The 5879-nt window shown below is 44.9% G+C and overlaps 1 non-coding gene across 1 annotated transcript; it reads left to right on the top strand.

Annotated features, from left to right (window-relative positions):
* Positions 1 to 394: 394 nt before the first annotated feature.
* Positions 395 to 510, top strand: LOC116097377. The gene has a single exon (XR_004121391.1). It is a non-coding gene; the product is annotated as a U5 spliceosomal RNA (small nuclear RNA).
* The last annotated feature ends 5369 nt before the right edge of the window (positions 511 to 5879 follow it).

Here is a 5879-nt window from a genome sequence, read left to right on the forward strand (position 1 = left end):
AGAGAGAGAGAGGGAGGGAGGGAAAGGGAGGGAGGGAGAGAGAGGGAGAGAGAGAGAAACTTTCACTTCTTGTAAATTTAAAACAAGGTGTTTATATAGTCCTGTGACTCCGACTTCTGCACTGCCCTCTGGCGGCAGCTCAGCTTCGACTAGGGTAAAATAAGGGCAGCCTATTTACATACCCACAATGCATTGCGCACAGATAAGAGCGTAAATTTAAAAGGGTAAAAGCTTATTTTTTTTCTTTCCTGTTGTATTTTCTTTATTCTGATGTGGTTTTTCAGAGACTTGTGTGAAAAGAGAGCAGAAGTCATCATTTATTTTGTGTGACTAACTCCCATCCGTTATCTAGGAGTTACAGTCGCTGGAGAATTCTCGCCGGCGTCCACACGACATACTCTGGTTTCTCTTCAGATCGTATAAATCTTTCGCCTTTTACTAAAGATTTCCGTGGAGAGGAACAATTCTGAGTCTTAACCCAATTTTTTGAGGTCCTGCTTGTGCAGGACTACATACCTTTGGTTTAAAGTTAGAGTTCACGCTTTTCCTTTGTCCCTGGTGGTTCCCACCTTTAGTCCCAGCTTTTGGGAAGCAGTTTCATGCAGGTTTCTGAGTTTAAAGCCAGTCTAACCTACAGATTGAGTTCCAGAATAGCCAGACAGCTGAGGCTGTGCATAAAGTCAGTCTTGAAATATCCCTCCCCCTAAAGTTGTTTTCCTTCTCTAACCTCAGCTAAAGTGCTGAGGGATATATGTATAGCTTGGTGATAAGACAAATTTTCATATATCTAGGGACTAAGGTCAGTATTTGCTGACCAAGCACAGGGACCGAGGAGTTTCGATCTCAGCACCAATGTGCAGGAGGTAGCATGTGTCTGTAACTCCAGCATGGGGTAATGGGCATGCAGGTGGATTCCTAGAGCTTGCTAGCCAGCAGTTTGGTTTTAGGAGTAATCCAACAGAAGGGAAACAGACAGACTGAGAGGAAGTCCTCAATCCCAGGTTGGGGGTCTGCCTTGGAAGCGAGAAGGGCAGGTGTTGGTCACTGTTAGGTGAGGAAGTTTGGCTCTGCTCACTCAGGTTGATCCCTTCTGTGGTCATGGGAGGATGGTGAGGGCTGGGTAGGTGCCTGCCATGGAGCTCCTGTGCCAACAGAGGCCCTGGCTGCAGGCCAAGAAGCCAATTAGGGACTTGCCAATAACATCCACCCTTCAGCTCAGTTTCTTAGTTTTTGTTTTGTTTTGTTGTTTGCTTGCTTGGTTGTTTTTGTTTTTGTTTTTTGTTTTTTGTTTTCCTTCCTTCTGTCCCTCCCTCTCTCTCAGCTTTTACGGTAGCTCTTCATATCCTTGGCTGGCTTGAGACTCACTATGTGGAACATACTAGTCCAAAACTTTTATTATTGCCTGCCTCTGCCTCCCAAGTGCTGGGATTATAGGCGTGTGCCACCACCGCTCGGCCCTCTTTTATATTGTATTTATTTTTGAGACAGACTCTCTTCGTGTAGCCCTAGCTGTCTTGGTACTTGCTAAGCAGACTAGGCTGGCCTTAACTCGCAGATATTCAGCTGCCTCTGTCTTCTTCTGCCGAGACTTAAGGCATGTGCACCACCATGCCCAGTCTTTTATATGTTTTTGAGACAAGATCTCATTCTGTAGTCGAGGCTGGCCTCCAACACACACTTAACGTGCCTCCTGAGTGCCAGGAACACTAGTGGGAGCCTCTCGACACAGCTCTGGCTTCCTGATTTTTCCATTTCTTACAGCTGTCCGGTGGTGGATGCGGCTGCTCAGGAGGAGCCAGAAGGAGATCGAGATCACTATGGTGGGAGGTGCTATTTCCACTCTGACCTAAGAAGAGGTTCCACTGTCCTCTACTCCATGTCCTGGTCCCAGAGTCCCACTCACTATTTCCTCTCTCCTGGATTCTCACTTTCTCTCTCAGTACTGAGTTTTTTCTTTGATGTTTTTGTTTTTGAGTCAGGGTTTATTTGTGTCACCCTGACTGTACTGGAACTTGCTCAATAGACCAGGCTGGTCTTGAACTCAGAATCTGCCTGCCTTTGCCTCCCAAGTGCTGGGATTACACAGCCACCCTAGCATTTTTTAAAGTTTTTTTTATTAATTTATTTTTATACTATGTGTAGAGATGTTTTACTGAAGCATGCCTATACACTATGTGCATGCTTGGTACCTGAGGAAGTCAAAAGAGGGCACTAGATCCTCTGAGACTGTGAAAGAGTTAAATTTTAGACTTGTGCTGGCTAATGAGAAAATTGCAGGTTTAAAGAAAACACAGTGGACCAAAGTCGAATATGTCCAAATAAGCCTGGGCAAAAGCAAGCTGTTACTAACAGGCCAAAAAGATATAGAAGAGAAAGAATGCAAGGACATGTCTGGACATACACTGAGTAGTGGGCCATCTGGTCCTCTTAGATATGGGTTTAAGGTCAGATGCTCTGTTGACTCAGATTAACACCAACCTTAGGAGTTTTCCACTCTGTTCTGCACGTACTAGTTGATATTTGAATTAGCCAATCATGTATAGCCACACTGATTCCTTTGTTCCCCCAGACCTTTTTCCTATATAAACCCCTAACCCCTGAGCCTCGTGGTTGATTCCTTGTCTCCTGTGTGAGACTGAGGGTTGAACCGGAGCGCTCCAAAAATTAAACTGCCTCATGTGATTTACATCAAGATAGTCTCTCGTGATTCCTTGGGTGCACGTCCTCCCGAGACTTGAGTGGGGGTCTCCCTATGGGGGTCTTTCAACTGGAGTTACAGAGGGTTGTGTGTCATCATGTGATGGCTGGGAATTGAACCAGAAACCTTTGGGAGAGCAACCAGTGCTCATTAATGGCTGAACCATTGCTCCAGCTTCTAAAGATTTATTTTCTGTGTGGGTGTGTGTCTGTGTGAGTGTATGGATATGTGAATGTGTGCCCAGGGAGGCTTAGAAGAGGATGCCTGATCACGAACTATAGTTACAGGTAGTCACGAGTCATGTGGGTGCTTGGAATCAAAGTCAGGTCCTCTGGAAGAGCAGTAAGCACTTTTAACCTCTAGCTAATTTCTCAGTACCTATTTCATTCTTGAAGAAAACTCCAAAACCCTTGAGGCACGTGACTCAGATTCTGACTGCCAGGAACACTGGCATGGTCTCAGTGCTGGAGATTTAAGATAGGCATTCCTTCGGCGGTTAGTTGTTGGGGTCCCTCAGCTGCAAGACATCGGAGTTTGCCACTGCAGGCTCAACTCATGCCTGCTGTGCGCCTGCTGGCTGGCACTTATACAGCCTGAAGACATCTGCTGTTGACCTCCTCCCCCACTGTGGACGGCGCCTCCAGCTATTCCCCAGAGCTGAGACCTGCGGGATGCCCTGAGTTTACACCTTTAGCCCTGCAGCCGGTTTCCCTTTGACCTCCTCCTAGACTTTGCTTGGACTCTTCCTGACTCCTCCCTAATTCCTTATGTTATTCAAATGTCGTTGTAACCAGAGATTCAGTTTGTTCTCTTGTATAATTGCTGAACCCTACAAGTAAAGGAGAGCCTTGATTGGAAACCCTCAACTTGGCTTCGTGTCCTTTTGTTCTCGAACTCTGTGTTTCAGGTCTCCTTTCTCCCTTTGGTTGAGGCAGAACCCAGTTCGTGAAACTGCGGGTCAGTTTCAGTTAGTGTACCTATGTGCTGAAGCAAGCCGGTGGTCCAAAGCAGAGGAACCAGATGCAAAATGAAGGCGGAGATTCCAGACTTCTCACCTGCTTTTGGCTTCCTGATAGTCAACCGAAGGCTCCATGCTTTTTAGAAAGAGTACCTGATATAACCCAGTTTCCAAATAAACACACATTCCTGGGCTATATAGTGAGTTTCAGGCCTGCCTGGTCTATAGTGAGACCCTTCTGTAGAGAGTGAATTCCAGGACTGCCAGGACTGCATGGAGAAACCCTGTCTTGGATTAACAAAGTAAATTGAAAAAAAAATCACATTCTAATCGTACTGGCTAATATTAGACCAAGTTGACACAAGCTGGAGTCATCAGAGAGGAGGGAGCCTCCACAAGATCCTGAGGCATTTTTCTTTATTAGTGATGAATGGAGGAGGACCAAGCCTGGGCTGGTGGTCCTAGGTTCTATAAAAAAGAAGGCTGAGCTGGGTGGTGGTGGCACATGCCTTTAATCCCAGCACTTGGGAGGCAGAGGCAGGCAGATTTCGGAGTTTAAGACCAGCCTAAGTTCCAGAGTGAGTTCTAGGACAGCTAGGGCTACACGGAGAAACCCTGTCTTGAAAAACAAAAACAAACAACAAAACAGGAACCAAAAACCAAACATACAAAAAAAGAAAAGAATATTAAACAAAAACAACATTGTTTTATACGGTTCTCCCCATATTCCTTCTCCTTTTCTGGAGACAGAATCACACTCTATAGCCCAGACTAGTCTAGATCTTGCTTTGTAGATCATAATGGTCATAAATTCTTGCCACTCCTCCTGTCTGAGACTCCATAGTTGACTTATCGATTTCTTGTGGATTCTTAGAGTCTTCTGCATACATATCAGGTTACCGTCTTGCTCTTCTGCCCCCATGTCCCAACATTCTGTTCTTAAAGTTCAGCCACATTCCTGGGTTCCTGGGGCAAGCACACTAAGTGCTCAACACATCAGTGAAGAGTGAATATGTGGACAATTGTCAAGGTTCTTAATATATATATATATATATATATATATATATATATATATATATATATACACAAAACAGGATTTTTCTGTGTAGCTGTGGATGTCCTGGAATTCACTCTGAAGACCAGGCTGGCCTCGAACTCAGAAATCCACCTGCCTCTGCCACCCAAGTGCTGGGATTAAAGGCGTGTGCCACCACCGCCCAGCCTGTTTTTTTTTTGTTTTTGTTTTAAAGATTTATTTATTTAATGTATATTGGTGTTTTGCTTGTGTGTATGTGTGAGGATGTCAGATCCCCTGGAACTGGAGTTATAAACAGTTGTGAGCTACCATGTGGGTGCTGGGAATTGAACCCTCGCCCTCTAAAAGAGCTGCCAGTGCTCTTAACTATTTTATTTAACCAACCCCATTTTATTTATAGTTATCATTTATCTACTTTAAAATTTATTTTGAAATAAGGTCTATGTAATCCTAACTTGCTCTGTAGAACAGATTGGACTCAATCAGAGAGATATGTTTGCCTTTGCTTCTAAATGTTAGGACTAAAGATATGGAGCACCACAACACATTTGGATCACATCCACATTTGGATCACATCCGTCCACCGCTACCTTCCTCCAGCTTACTTCATCCCATCTCCCTCCAACCTCATGTCCTTTTTTTTTTTTTTTTTTTTTAAGATTTATTTTATTTATTTTATGTGTATGAGTACACTGTAGCTGTACAGATGGCCTTGAGCCATCATGTGTGTGACTGCTGGGAACTGAACTCAGGACCTCTGCCGGCCCACTTGCTCCGGCCCTGCTCGCTCCAGCCCAATTCACTGCAGCTGTCTTCAGATACCAGAAGAGGGCGTCAGATGTCATTACAGGTGGTTGTGAGCCACCTTGTGGTTGCTGGGATCCGAACTCAGGACCTTCGGAAGAGCAGTCAGTGCTCTTACCCGCTGAGCCATTTCGCCAGCCCCACCTCATGTCCTCTTAATTGTGCTTTTTGTTTGCTTTTGTAGCTAATGACTTTCTGAACTCAGTTAATGCTACCCAAACGCACATGAATGTGGACTCATACTGGGAGCACGACCAACCCATGAGAATTTCCCTTCCTCAGTACCCATCAACTGCCAGTAGTTCTTTCCCTAAGGTGGGGTTCCGAAGACTTCCCCTCACAAAAATCAGACTTTGTGGTTGATTTGTATATTCTCGAAAATA

This window comes from Mastomys coucha, unplaced genomic scaffold (genome assembly GCF_008632895.1).
Source record: "Mastomys coucha isolate ucsf_1 unplaced genomic scaffold, UCSF_Mcou_1 pScaffold18, whole genome shotgun sequence".
NCBI lineage: Eukaryota > Metazoa > Chordata > Mammalia > Rodentia > Muridae > Mastomys > Mastomys coucha.